General features: G+C 41.6%; 1 long non-coding RNA gene across 1 annotated transcript in view; it reads left to right on the top strand.

The window, feature by feature from the left end:
• The window catches only part of LOC130541527 (uncharacterized), a 158549-nt gene extending 143526 nt beyond the window's left edge, over positions 1 to 15023 (top strand). Inside the window, exon 3 of the long non-coding RNA XR_008955585.1 lies at positions 14473 to 15023. This is a non-coding gene — a long non-coding RNA (uncharacterized LOC130541527). The remainder of the gene's footprint in view (positions 1 to 14472) is intronic.
• Positions 15024 to 15604: the final 581 nt, after the last annotated feature.

Here is a 15604-nt window from a genome sequence, read left to right as displayed (position 1 = left end):
TGTGTTCTAGAACAGCAAGAAGCCAGAGTAGTTCAAGCAGAGTGAGTACTGGGGTAAGGAAAGTACTGGGTGGTTTCCCTGGCCAGCACACTGATAGTCTACTTAGCGCATTAAGAAGTCTGAACTGCAATTCTAATTCAACCATAAACATTTACTGCACGCCTATACGACGACAGGGATTAGTGCTAGGTGTTGGTACTAATTCTTTCAACTACCCTTAACCATGTTTCTATGGGAATATCCCTTCTGTGTATCAGCTAGAGAGGCAATTTGGGATATTAGAACCGTTTCCTTTTTTTTTTCTTTTATTATTATACTTTAAGTTTTAGGGTACATGTGCACAATGTGCAGGTTAGTTACATATGTATACATGTGCCACGTTGGTGTGCTGCACCCACTAACTCGTCATCTAGCATTAGTTATATCTCCCAATGCTATCCCTCCCCCCTCCCCCTACCCCACAACAGTCCCCAGAGTGTGATGTTCCCCTTCCTGGGTCCATGTGATCTCATTGTTCAATTCCCACCTATGAGTGAGAATATGCGGTGTTTGGTTTTTTGTTCTTGCGATAGTTTACTGAGAATGATGGTTTCCAATTTCATCCCTGTCCCTACAAAGGATATGAACTCATCATTTTTTATGGCTGCATAGTATTCCATGGTGTATATGTGCCACATTTTCTTAATCCAGTCTATCATTGTTGGACATTTGGGTTGGTTCCAAGTCTTTGCTATTGTGAATAATGCCACAATAAACATACGTGTGCATGTGTCTTTATAGCAGCATGATTTATAGTCCTTTGGGTATATACCCAGTAATGGGATGGCTGGGTCAAATGGTATTTCCAGTTCTAGATCCCTGAGGAATCACCACACTGACTTCCACAATGGTTGAACTAGTTTACAGTCCCACCAACAGTGTAAAAGTGTTCCTATTTCTCCACATCCTCTCCAGCACCTGTTGTTTCCTGACTTTTTAATGATTGCCATTCTAACTGGTGTGAGATGGTATCTCATTGTGGTTTTGATTTGCATTTCTCTGATGGCCAGTGATGGTGAGCATTTTTTCATGTGTTTTTTGGCTGCATAAATGTCTTCTTTTGAGAAGTGTCTGTTCATGTCCTTTGCCCACTTTTTGATGGGGTTGTTTGTTTTTTTCTTGTAAATTTGTTTGAGTTCATTGTAGATTCTGGATATTAGCCCTTTGTCAGATGAGTAGGTTGCAAAACTTTTCTCCCATTTTGGAGGTTGCCTGTTCACTCTGAAGATAGTTTCTTTTGCTGTGCAGAAGCTCTTTAGTTTAATTAGATCCCATTTGTCAATTTTGGCTTTTGTTTCCATTGCTTTTGGTGTTTTAGACATGAAGTCCTTGCCCATGCCTATGTCCTGAATGGTATTGCCTAGGTTTTCTTCTAGGGTTTTTATGGTTTTAGGTCTAACGTTTAAGTCTTTAATCCATCTTGAATTGATTTTTGTATAAGGTGTAAGGAAGGGATCCAGTTTCAGCTTTCTACATATGGCTAGCCAGTTTTCCCAGCATCGTTTATTAAATAGGGAATTGTTTCCCCATTGCTTGTTTTTCTCAGGTTTGTCAAAGATCAGATAGTTGTAGATATGTGGCGTTATTTCTGAGGGCTCTGTTCTGTTCCATTGATCTATATCTCTGTTTTGGTACCAGTACCATGCTGTATTGGTTACTGTAGCCTTGTAGTATAGTTTGAAGTCAGGTAGCGTGATGCCTCCAGCTTTGTTCTTTTGGCTTAGGATTGACTTGGCGATATGGGCTCTTTTTTGGTTCCATATGAACTTTAAAGTAGTTTTTTCCAATTCTGTGAAGAAAGGCATTGGTAGCTTGATGGAGATGGCATTGAATCTGTAAATTACCTTGGGCAGTATGGCCATTTTCACGATATTGATTCTTCCTACCCATGAGCATGGAATGTTCTTCCATTTGTTTGTATCCTCTTTTATTTCATTGAGCAGTGGTTGGTAGTTCTCCTTGAAGAGGTTCTTCACATCCCTTGTAAGTTGGATTCCTAGGTATTTTATTCTCTTTGAAGCAATTGTGAATGGGAGTTCACTCATGATTTGGCTCTCTGTTTGTCTGTTATTGGTGTATAAGAATGCTTGTGATTTTTGTACATTGATTTTGTATCCTGAGACTTTGCTGAAGTTGCTTATCAGCTTAAGGAGATTTTGGGCTGAGACGATGGGGTTTTCTAGATATACAATCATGTCATCTGTGAACAGGGACAATTTGACTTCCTCTTTTCCTAATTGAATACCCTTTATTTCCTTCTCCTGCCTAATTGCCCTGGCCAGAACTTCCAACACTATGTTGAATAGGAGCGGTGAGAGAGGGCATCCCTGTCTTGTGCCAGTTTTCAACGGGAATGCTTCCAGTTTTTGCCCATTCAGTATGATATTGGCTGTGGGTTTGTCATAGATAGCTCTTATTATTTTGAAATACATCCCATCAATACCTAATTTATTGAGAGTTTTTAGCATGAAGGGTAGTTAAATTTTGTCAAAGGCCTTTTCTGCATCTATTGAGATAATCATGTGGTTTTTGTCTTTGGCTCTGTTTATATGCTGGATTACATTTATTGATTTGCGTATATTGAACCAGCCTTGCATCCCAGGGATGAAGCCCACTTGATCATGGTGGATAAGCTTTTTGATGTGCTGCTGGATTTGTTTTGCCAGTATTTTATTGAGGATTTTTGCATCAATGTTCATCAAGGATATTGGTCTAAAATTCTCTTTTTTTGTTGTGTCTCTGCCTGGCTTTGGTATCAGAATGATGCTGGCCTTGTAAAATGAGTTAGGGAGGATTCCCTCTTTTTCTATTGATTGGAATAGTTTCAGAAGGAATGGTACAAGTTCCTCCTTGTACCTCTGGTAGAATTCGGCTGTGAATCCATCTGGTCCTGGACTCTTTTTGGTTGGTAAGCTATTGATTATTGCCACAATTTCAGATCCTGTTATTGATCTATTCAGAGATTCAACTTCTTCCTGGTTTAGTCTTGGGAGAGTGTATGTGTCAAGGAATTTATCCATTTCTTCTAGATTTTCTAGTTTATTTGCATAGAGGTGTTTGTAGTATTCTCTGATAGTAGTTTGTATTTCTGTGGGATCGGTGGTGATATCCCCTTTATCATTTTTTATTGCATCTATTTGATTCTTCTCTCTTTTTTTCTTTATTAGTCTTGCTAGTGGTCTATCTATTTTGTTGATCCTTTCAAAAAACCAGCTCCTGGATTCATTAATTTTTTGAAGGGTTTTTTGTGTCGGTATTTCCTTCAGTTCTGCTCTGATTTTAGTTATTTCTTGCCTTCTGCTAGCTTTTGAATGTGTTTGCTCTTGCTTTTCTAGTTCTTTTAATTGTGATGTTAGGGTGTCAATTTTGGATCTTTCCTGCTTTCTCTTGTGGGCATTTAGTGCTATAAATTTCCCTCTACACACTGCTTTGAATGTGTCCCAGAGATTCTGGTATGTTGTGCCTTTGTTCTCGTTGGTTTCAAAGAACATCTTTATTTCTGCCTTCATTTCGTTATGTACCCAGTAGTCATTCAGGAGCAGGTTGTTCAGTTTCCATGTAGTTGAGCGGTTTTGAGTGAGATTCTTAATCCTGAGTTCTAGTTTGATTGCACTGTGGTCTGAGAGATAGTTTGTTATAATTTCTGTTCTTTTACATTTGCTGAGGAGAACTTTACTTCCCAGTATGTGGTCAATTTTGGAATAGGTGTGGTGTGGTACTGAAAAAAATGTATATTCTGTTGATTTGGGGTGGAGAGTTCTGTAGATGTCTATTAGGTCTGCTTGGTGCAGAGCTGAGTTCAATTCCTGGGTATCCTTGTTGACTTTCTGTCTTGTTGATCTGTCTAATGTTGACAGTGGGGTGTTAAAGTCTCCCATTATTAATGTGTGGGAGTCTAAGTCTCTTTGTAGGTCACTCAGGACTTGCTTTATGAATCTGGGTGCTCCTGTATTGGGTGCATATATATTTAGGATAGTTAGCTCTTCTTGTTGAATTGATCCCTTTACCATTATGTAATGGCCTTCTTTGTCTCTTTTGATCTTTATTGGTTTAAAGTCTGTTTTATCAGAGACTAGGATTGCAACCCCTGCCTTTTTTTGTTTTCCATTTGCTTGGTAGATCTTCCTCCATCCTTTTATTTTGAGTCTATGTGTGTCTCTGCATGTGAGATGGGTTTCCTGAATACAGCACACTGATGGGTCTTGACTCTTTATCCAATTTTCCAGTCTGTGTCTTTTAATTGGAGCATTTAGTCCATTTACATTTAAAGTTAATATTGTTATGTGTGAATTTGATCCTGTCATGATGATGTTAGCTGGTGATTTTGCTCATTAGTTGATGCAGTTTCTTCCTAGTCTCGATGGTCTTTACATTTTGGCATGATTTTGCAGCGGCTGGTACCGGTTGTTCCTTTCCATGTTTAGCGCTTCCTTCAGGAGCTCTTTTAGGGCAGGCCTGGTGGTGACAAAATCTCTCAGCATTCTTGTCTGTAAAGTATTTTATTTCTCCTTCACTTATGAAGCTTAGTTTGGCTGGATATGAAATTCTGGGTTGAAAATTCTTTTCTTTAAGAATGTTGAATATTGGCCCCCACTCTCTTCTGGCTTGTAGGGTTTCTGCCGAGAGATCAGCTGTTAGTCTGATGGGCTTCCCTTTGAGGGTAACCCGACCTTTCTCTCTGGCTGCCCTTAACATATTTGCCTTCATTTCAACTTTGGTGAATCGGACAATTATGTGTCTTGGAGTTGCTCTTCTCGAGGAGTATCTTTGTGGCGTTCTCTGTATTTCCTGAATCTGAATGTTAGCCTGCCTTGCTAGGTTGGGGAAGTTCTCCTGGATAATATCCTGCAGAGTGTTTTCCAACTTGGTTCCATTCTCCCCGTCACTTTCAGGTACACCAGTCAGATGTAGATTTGGTCTTTTCACTTAGTCCCATATTTCTTGGAGGCTTTGCTCATTTCTTTTTATTCTTTTTTCTCTAAACTTCCCTTCTCGCTTCATTTCATTCATTTCATCTTCCATCACTGATACCCTTTCTTCCAGTTGGTCGCATCGGCTCCTGAGGCTTCTGCATTCTTCACGTAGTTCTCGAGCCTTGGTTTTCAGCTCCATCAGCTCCTTTAAGCACTTCTCTGTATTGGTTATTCTAGTTATACATTCTTCTAAATTTTTTTCAAAGTTTTCAACTTCTTTGCCTTTGGTTTGAATGTCCTCCCGTAGCTCAGAGTAATTTGATCGTCTGAAGCCTTCTTCTCTCAGCTTGTCAAAGTCGTTCTCCGTCCAGCTTTGTTCCATTGCTGGTGAGGAACTGCATTCCTTTGGAGGAGGAGAGGCACTCTGCTTTTTAGAGTTTCCAGTTTTTCTATTCTGTTTTTTTCCCCATCTTTGTGGTTTTATCTACTTTTGGTCTTTGATGATGGTGATGTACAGATGGGTTTTTGGTGTGGATGTCCTTTCTGTTTGTTAGTTTTCCTTCTAACAGACAGGACCCTCAGCTGCAGGGCTGTTGGAGTACCCTGCCGTGTGAGGTGTCAGTGTGCCCCTGCTGGGGGGTGCCTCCCAGTTAGGCTGCTCGGGGGTCAGGTGTCAGGGACCCACTTGAGGAGGCAGTCTGCCCGTTCTCAGATCTCCAGCTGTGTACTGGGAGAACCACTGCTCTCTTCAAAGCTGTCAGACAGGGACATTTAAGTCTGCAGAGGTTACTGCTGTCTTTTTGTTTGTCTGTGCCCTGCCCCCAGAGGTGGAGCCTACAGAGGCAGGCAGGCCTCCTTGAGCTGTGGTGGGCTCCACCCAGTTCGAGCTTCCTGGCTGCTTTGTTTACCTAAGCAAGCCTGGGCAATGGCGGGCGCCCCTCCCCCAGCCTCGCTGCCGCCTTGCAGTTTGATCTCAGACTGCTGTGCTAGCAATCAGCGAGACTCCGTGGGCGTAGGACCCTCCGAGCCAGCTGCGGGATATAATCTCGTGGTGCACCGTTTTTTAAGCCTGTCGAAAAAGCGCAGTATTCAGGTGGGAGTGACCCGATTTTCCAGGTGCCATCCGTCACCCCTTTCTTTGACTAGGAAAGGGAACTCCCTGACCCCTTGCACTTCCTGAGTGAGGCAATGCCTCACCCTGCTTCAGCTCACACACGGTGCGCACACCCACTGACCTGCGCCCACTGTCTGGCACTCCCTAGTGAGATGAACCCGGTACCTCAGATGGAAATGCAGAAATCACCCGTCTTCTGCGTTGCTCACGCTGGGAGCTGTAGACCGGAGCTGTTCCTATTCGGCCATCTTGGCTCCTACCCCGACTGATGTCCTTCTTATAGGAATGAGAACTGTTTCTTGATTTAGAGCCTCAGGCATTGAATTTGCTGCTGAGTGTTGCTTTTTGGATTGCTTGGGCAAGTTGCATAACCTTCCCAGTTCTTGATTTCCTGGAGATGATAATGACTGTTTTGCCTTTTTTGTGTGGGGGGTGTGTGTGTGTGTGTGTGTTTGTGTGTGTGTGAAAATTAAATGAAGTTAGTGTACATGAGAGAGCCTTGTAAAACATCAAACAGTCTACCGATGTGAGTTGTCATGATTTGAGGTGAATTATTCTGTCTTCTACATCGGGGAATTAAGGGACAAAGACTCAGAAATAGACATCTCTAGTGACCCCTCCATACACAGAAGTTTTGCGTAAGTTTTATGTTAGCCATCTAATCTCTTCTGAAAAGGGTAATGGGGCCAGCCACTTTCAAGATGGTGAATAACTCAGCTAAAAGTGTCAAATGGAAGAAGAAACAGGTCAATGAAGACGCCTGACTCTAGGGAAGGTTGTAGAGTAGAATTTGAGGAAAGGTTTATAATTCATTTCAAAAATGACAAGCAAGAGGACAGATCCAAACAAATCATTACACAGGTAAAATCACATTTCCCCTCTGGACACTGTTCTTTTCTCTCCATTTTCCTGTATCCTTCATGGCCCGTTTTCCACAGCGTTTAAGCTGCCCAAGTAACCCAAGTCCCACCACTCTGATTCCAGCCATCCAGTTGCTCCCAAGCCTGCCTCCTTTCCTTCCCCTGTTCTTTAGAATGGAGGACTCTGTAGAGGCAGATCTTTTATTGACAGAGAACTCACTTCCTTATTAGAAGGCAGGCTGTTCATTCAGGAAAGCCCTTGTTATTAGAATGTTCTTCCTGAAAGCCACTTAAAATCTGCTTCCCTGTGCCTTCTCCTCCTAAGTCCTGGGTCACCCTCTGAGGTCCTCAGAAGCACCCTAACTCCTCTTCCAAGACACAACTTTTCAGGTATCTGAGGTTCGGTCCCTATCCTACTGCGCAAACCCCAACACACTCAGTTTAAGATTTTTCTCCTTGGCTGAGCGTGGTGGCGCATGCCTGTAATCCTAGCACTTTGGGAGGCCACAGTGGGTGGATCACCTGAGATCAGGAATTCGAGACCAGCCTGACCAATACGGTGAAACCCCATCTCTACTAAAAATACAAAAATTAGCTGGGTGTGGGGGCGGAAGCCTATAGATCCAGCTACTCGGGAGGCTGAGACAGGACAATTGCTTGAACCCAGAAGGCAGAGGTTGCAGTGAGCTGAGATCAAGCCACTGCACTCCAACCTGGGCAACACAGTGAGACTCTGTCTAAAAAAAAAAAAAAAAAAATTAAAATTAAAAAAAATTAAATAAAAAATGATTTTCTCCTTATTCTTAGTGTTCTTCAACGTTGCTGTGAAATATTGAGGGGTTTTGTTGTCATTCTGTTTTTTTGCTGCTTTTTAATCCTGCTTCTGTACACAGTATGTGCTTTCTTTCCACTCTAAGAATTCATGACCTTCTTCAGTCATGAAGTCTTAAAAACTCTTTTAATTTTTATTTAATTTTTTTTTTTTTGAGACAGAGTCTTGCTCTGTTGCCCAGGCTGGAGTGCAGTGGCACCTTCTTGGCTCACTGCAACCTCTGCCTCCTGGGTTCAAGTGATTCTCATCTCAGCCTCCTGAGTAGCTGGGATTACAGGCGCACACCACCGTATTTTTAGTAGAGATGGGGTTTCACCATGTGGGCCAGGCTGGTCTTGAACTGCTGACCTCAGGTGATCCGCCTGCCTCAGCCTCCCAAAATGCTGGGATTACAGGCATGAGCCACCATGCCCAGCCTTTAAAAATTTTTAATTTTATTTTATTTTTATGTTTTAGAGACGGAGTCCTGCTCTGTCGCCCAGGCTGGAGTGCACGGTACACTCATAGGTTACTGCATCTTTGAACTCCTGGGCCCAAGCGATCCTCCAGCCTCTGCTTCCTAAGTAGCTGGGACTATAGGCATGTGCCACCACACCTGGCTCAGTTCTTAAAAATGTTTAGCCATCTCTTCTTCAAGTATCATCAGCGTAACTTTCAGTTTTCTTAACAGCGCTTTTATCTTTCTCTCTTTATTTCTCTGAGCTGTGAAATTCATTAGAACTGTCTTTCAATTCACAATTTCTCTCTTTGATGATGACTAATGCAGTGTTTACCTAATATTGTTTTCTTTAATTCTATGTATGTATTTTAATTCCATACTACTCTTTAGAAGCTGAACTCTAGTCTGCCTCTCCTGCTCCAAGATTTGGCTTCTTGTTCTGGATTACTTTCCCTTTCTTTGTTTTCTTTCTTTTTTTTTTTTAATTTACCCAAGATAGTACTTCAGAACCTTTCTATTAAATTTCTATTGCACAGAAATCCTCATCTTAATGTACTGCTCTTCCTTTTTTCCCTTTTTTATATTTTAATTAGCATGATTACATTTTCAGAATATAGTTATGTTTTCTCAAAATGGAAGCTTAACTCTGTCTTGACTCTGTCCCTACTGTCCTTGAACTGCCCTCATGTGCCTGATCTCCTGAGCTTTCCTTAGCAGTATTGCTGTCTGTGATACCCATAACTGAATGCAGAGGACTCTAGCAGGTGTCCTGAAGGCCAGTCTTAGGGACAGAGAGCACTGAGCAAACAGGACTTCTAACAACACATGTTCTTTTATGGAAACATCTATAAGAGGATAAAAGGCAGACACCAAAGAAGTTTCCTTGAAGCAATTAATGGGTGGGCCTAACCTGTGTAGGGGTTGAGGTTGTCTGTAAAGGCTGCAGTAAACAGCCTCTGATAAACAATACTTCTTGATCCAGGTGAGATCAGGCCAAATTCCAGGTAAGAAGCCTCCAAGGGGAAAAGAAATCATCAAAGGCCAGGCTGGGGGCCTTTGTAGAAATAGGAGAGCCATCCATGCTTTGGCATTAGAGATAAGAGTAGTTCAAAAAAGTCAAATGAAACACATCCATATGGACCTCAGGTGCTTCCTAACACCACATTAATCACCTTCCTTGTGTTTACTGTTACTCCATCATGGTCTGACTATAGGTGAGGTTGGCTGGAGAGCAATTGCAGAGAGGAAGTAAACCTCTATTTACAGACTGTAAGAGTTCTCCCTGTTTACAGCAGAGAATGCACTTGATAGGAAAAAGTAATCATAAGTCATTATGATTATTCTTCGGTTTGTCAAAACATCCCATCTGGTAGAAGAGCATGAAGTGCCAACAATTATTAGCCCTTTTCAAAATTGTGTGTGGAGTTGTCTGCTGAAAACCGTATGTGAGTTCTGAATTCCAGGCTTTAGAATCTCAGCTTTATCACCTACTAGCTGTGTGATGGTAGGGTGGTTTCTTAACTTCTCTGAGATTCAACTTTTACTAAATCATACCTATTTTATTTTAAATGAGGATGAAATTAAATATTGCATATAAAGGGCATAGATTCAGCTCAATAAACATTCATATGCCCTCTCCTTTGATCAGGTGTCATTTGACAGAGCTAGGGGTGAGGAAGAAAGGAAGAAGGTGAAAAAAATAGAAGAATTTGTTTAAAAACGGGAGGAATTGTTAAGGACTGTTGCAAAAGGAACTAAAGCCACTTTGGCCATTAGCAGTTGATGGAATCTAGTGATAAATGTCAGTTGCACCCAACAATTAGAGGTGGGTGGAACTGTATATCTTCTTCCCCCACAACCTGGCTACTTGTTGGTAACAAGGAAAGCAAGTCTCAGACCCAATTCCACCTTATTCTACCCCATTCTAACATTGACCAGCAGTCAGATCCCCAAACAATACAAACTGATTCTGTAATCAGTTTCCTACTCTCAGTCATTTAAGGCAATCTGATAAGTCTGGTGCATGAAAAATTTACACTAAGGCATATGCATCAAACATTCTGACAGCAGAGTCAGTGCCCACATCCTTCACCATGTGTGAGGTACAAAGAATAAATGAACTCCCAGGCCTGGAGCACCTATCTGAAGGTAGTAGGTTGCTGGGCTCACCAGATTCTTATACTCCTTTCATGCTAGGACAGATGTGTCTTTACAAATTTTCTAGCCAGTCATTTAGAGTGAACACCACTTATTTCACCAACAAAAAAATGTTTTACCATTCTTTATGCTAATTAACCAACTTTCAGATACAGGCTTAGAACTGAGAGAGCTGAAGTATTTTCTATTTCTTCCTCTATGGCATACATTCCTGAATGAAGGTCTTTCAGTGTTCACTAATGTAGATTACAGTTAACTTGCATTCACATATATACATCACACAATCAACACTGAAGTATTTGAAGGGAAATTACAGGCACTATAACAAGACTGGCAGAAGACTGGAAAGGACTATATTATCTTTAAGTGAAAGCTGAAGAAAAATGGGAAATTGCAGTCACTTGTTTAGACAGGAACAGACAGTACTCCCTCAGATCTGAATGATTTCCATCTCATGGCTTGTTTATTATAATCCTGTTTTTTGGCCAGGAAATGACTTAGTTCCCATTCAAATTTGCTCATTCTACCACCATTCCCCTCAGTCTGCAAGAAACAGTTCTGATACAAAAAAATTCCCCAATAGACTTGAAGCTTCAGAGCTAGCATAAAGACCATGAAATTATATACCTACATCTGCATGTCTTTCAAATTCTAGTTTGCTAAGTACACTTGGATAGCTAACATTCCACCTTAGGTAACACTTTTCTCAGCCTCTACTCTCCCTCTAACTTTCCCCATTAGCTTGGCAGAAAGACCCTGGGCTTCATCTATAGGCGGATTTTGAATAAAGCATGGGGGTGTTGGGATTGGGAAGGCAGCACGCACTCTGAACCTCTCAGTATAGCCAAAGGTGATGGAGACACTAGTAGATGTAGACGTCACTCTCCCTCCATTGCATAGTTAAACACCTGCATTTAATTATTTTCATTTAGCTGCCGATTATGAAAAACCACACTAGGTTAGGAGCCAAACACCTGGATTCAAGCTCCAGTTCTGTCATTCACAGCTGGGTGTGTTTGGCTAAATCACCCAAGGCTTCTCAAGCCCAATTTCCTAATCTGTCAAATGGGGCTAGTGAGTCCACCCTGACTCACAGGGTAGTCATTGGATTGAATGGCAGATCTGGCAGATTTTGCTTTGTAAATTATAAAGGGATTTATGTGTACAAAGAAGCATTTGTATCAATTATGTATATACACTCAATTATTTCTTGTGAACATACTTTTTCAAGTAGATTTTAAGATTCTAGAAAGGAAGACTACAAGCTATGTACTTCGCAGTAACTAACACTGCCATGCACCTACTGGTACTTAATATATAAATGAAATAATGAGATTCTTTATTCTGAAAATAAGACAGAGACTTGGCTTAATATCATATGGTATGCCTAGGAAAAACATTCAACATCATTATTCACCAAAAAGTTATCGAAGACCTATTGCATTTAAAAGTTCTGTGTAAGGCTTTGAACATAGGATAAGTAAGATGTGCCTCTGCCTTCAGAAAATTAAGTGGAATAAACGACTAAAAGAGGTAAGAGGAAAGTCCATACTAAACACAAAGAAAAGGTTGCCAACTCACCCCATAAAGTGTTGGGGGTGGACATGAGGAGAGGAAGGAAGAGCTTCATACAGAAGGTGACACATGAACTGAGTCTTGAAAGATGAAAGAGTACTAGGTCTAAATGTTTAGCTTTCAACAAAAACTTATAGGTTGAAACCGAATCCCTATGTAATGGTAGGCATTTTGGGATGTGACTGAGTCATGGGGGTAGAGACCCCATGAATGGAATTAATGCACTTATAAAAGAGGCCCGTTTACCCTTCCCCCATGTAAGGATGCAGTGGGAAGTTGCCACCCAGTCTATGAGAAAGCGGATTCTTACCAAATCCTGCAGGCACCTTGATCTTGGACTTCCCGGCCTTCAGAATCTTGAGGAATAAATTTCTGTTATAACAGCAGCCCAAACAGACTTAGACAGAGGGCATTTAACACCAAGGCATCATGTTCTCACTCATAAGTAGGAGCTGAACAGCGTGAACACACGGACACAGGGAGGGGAACATCACACACCGGGGCCTGTCGGGGGTGGGGGGCTGGGGGAGGGATAGCATTAGGAGAAATACTTAATGTAGATGACGGGTTGATGGGTGCAGCAAACCACCATGGCACGTGTATACCTATGTGACAAACCTCCACGTTCTGCACATGTACCCCAGAACTTAAAGTATAAAAAAAAAAAAAAACACTAAGGCATCCAGAGGGCAAGGGCACTCTGTTCAAGAGGAATAATTTGAGCACAAAAGAAATAGAGTGAGGCCAAAGGGTTACCAGTCATTTGTACGGCCAATGAGTAGGGAGCAAGGCAGGGGTGTGGTCTGAAAGAGGTGAAACTAGAAAAGAAAATCTTTTCCCACTCTTAGTTTCTAAGAAAGGAGATTTTTCCTACTCACACTCCTGACTTTCCTGCCCTTTATTTTCTCCACGCTTGAGGAGGTGCAGTGGCTTCTGCCTGGCAAACTGGGAAAGAGTAGACGGGCATGTTCTGCTCAGCCCCATCCTCCTTCTTTCTCTTGGGCCGGGGAACATCTGCCACATGGAAGCCTCTGCTCCTCGGTACCCCAGTCCATATGCCTAGGACAGCAGGTGACTCTGCCTAATTTAGGGGGTCAAGTAACCAGCCCATTTGGCTCTCATTCTAAGTTGTGTTCTCCAATTTAGCCTGGATCTGTAATAAAGTTGATGTTGTGGCCCAGTTGTCACCCTTTGTTTTATTTTGCCATTCATTCAGAGCCCATATGTATTGGGTGCCCCCCAGGTAGATCAAGGCCGGAATATGGAGAGCTTGGAATGTTCTGCCCAGGAGTCCAGAATCACGTGGCACAAAAAGTCTCTACCATGATGAGCATAAGATGAGATGCCTGCAAAAGGAAATAATACCGGCAGACTTAGTAGAAAGAGCATGGACTTGGGTTTCAGGAGAACCAGGAGCCAGTCCTAGCTCTGCCACTAACCATCTGCATGACTTTGGGCTAGTCACTTAAACTTTCCAGCCTTTTCTCCTCCCCTGTATGGTGAGTTGGGTTATCGAAATCGCTAAGGGCCGTCTCAAATTATATAAACTTTTAAAAAAAGAGGATTTCCTAACAGGAGGAAGTTTTGACACAAGGGTACATTGAACACTGGGACAGATTGTGGAATTTCTTTCCTTAAAGATGTGGAAGAAGCAGCTGGTTTAGGATCCCATGTAGATGAGCAATTTAACATGTGTGTATGTCAGGTACTCTATTATGAGCATATTGCACTATCTCATTTCATCCTCATGCAAACCCATGAAACAGACAATGTTATCATTCAAATTTTACCAAGAAAGAAACTGAGGCTCAGAGGAGTTAAATAACTTGTCCAGAGCCTACAAATAATAAGCGCCAGTACTAGGTTTTAAACATGGGCAGTCTGGCACCACAGCAGCACTCGCTAGCACTACACTGCACCACCTTGTGCGTAGGGGCAGATCTGGGTCCTCTCCCAAGAGCCCATCGTGATCCATGGTGTCTCTGGAGGGACCCGTTTGCAGCTTCTCAGACACGTGCAAAAGGCAGATGCTTGGCTAGTGTGAGAAACCAAAGTCTTTTGGCTGTCTCTTAGCTCTGTGCCCTACGTTTTGACATTCAGGGGTGAGAAGCATTTGTTTGGCAATTAATAATACAGTGCCTTGTGACATCTCTTGTTTTGATGTCTTTATTGTTTTCCAGTTTCTATGTGCTTATGATTTTTCTCTTTCCTTAATATTGATTGTATATTGATCATATGTTAGGCACCGTTCTACATGCTTTAAGTATGTTATTTCACTTAATACTCACAATAACACTTCAGAGTAGGTACTATTATTATTCCCAATTTACAGCTGAGAAAACTAAGGTACAGAGGGAAAGATATTATTATACTGCCTGTAGGACAATGACATTGACAGCATATACTAGACCTTCAATAAACATTTGCAAATGGATTGATTGAGTCAAGGGTCATATATTTCAAGGATTCCCTTTGCCCAGGTCCTTCCATAGTCTTCTATTTATTCTCTGCTTACCCCAGTTTTTACTATGTTTCCTTTACAGACTGTGTCTAAGACGCCAATTGAAGACTGGAACAGCCATATGAGTGTGGGGTATTCCTGGAAACCTGTTCTAGTAGGCACTGGAGAAGCCACAGGAACCTCTCAATACAGAATAGACACACTTTGCACTCAGTAATAATGCACTAATTGACGAATGTATTGATGGAGTGTTGGTTTGCTTCACAATCTGCTGGTAAACATATTCATTTTTGGGTGAATTTCAGGCCTTATAGGTAAAATCTGTTTTTGCTTTTTCCATTTTTTTTCAATCCTCTAATTTTTGGCTTTCTTTGCTACTTAAAAGCAGAAGTGGAAGAAACTAAAATCAGCAGAATGAGGGCTGCATGCAGGTAGACACACTTTTCTGAATGTGTGTGTGTGTGTGTGTGTGTACATACATACATAGTTCTTAGGTTGGAGAAAAATACCTTTCCCCTCTACCTCTTGGATATTGTATGAACTGTATCTCAATTCCAAAGCCACAATTCCCATTTTTCCTTTGGGATCTGACAAGAATTTCGTATTCTGCAGTGGGAATGCATCCACTGTGGACATGCCAGTCTACCCTATCATTACACTTTGTAAACCAACACGATCTGACTGTAGCTGGGACAACAACCTATAGTGACAATAGTGGCAACTTACACTAATTAGAACTAGAGAGATTTTCAAACTGATGTCCATTCATCCTACGCCCAGCACCTCTTGTATCCTGGCATATAAGCACCTCTTCTATTAGCAATTTAACATGTATGTATGAGCTTGTATCAAAGGACACAGGCACCTCTTGTATCCCTTGTGGACAAACTCCTTAGTTTTTAATTTAAAACATTAAGCAAGAATTAACACAATAGGCTTTTTGCCTCTTCATTGCCAATCTTCTTCAGTGAACACTCTGCTCCAAGTTGTAGTTAAAGAAATCTCAAATTCAATCTTGGGCATATTTCCTTTGGCTTCACTTGTGACACGTCTCTAAATAAATATCAGCATTTTGCAACTTTGAAAAATATCAGGAATGCACATTTCTCCATAAAACCCAGGAAATTCTAAGTATTAGAGCATGAGCCATAACTCCATGACCCTTTATGTGGAGGATTAGTGGGCATGGCCTCCCTCCAGCACATGCTTAGGCC

Source organism: Pan paniscus, chromosome 4 (assembly GCF_029289425.2).
Source record: "Pan paniscus chromosome 4, NHGRI_mPanPan1-v2.0_pri, whole genome shotgun sequence".
Classification (NCBI taxonomy): domain Eukaryota; kingdom Metazoa; phylum Chordata; class Mammalia; order Primates; family Hominidae; genus Pan; species Pan paniscus.
The sequence above is the reverse complement of the archived record's forward strand: the minus strand, read 5'-3'. Positions and strand labels throughout refer to the sequence as shown.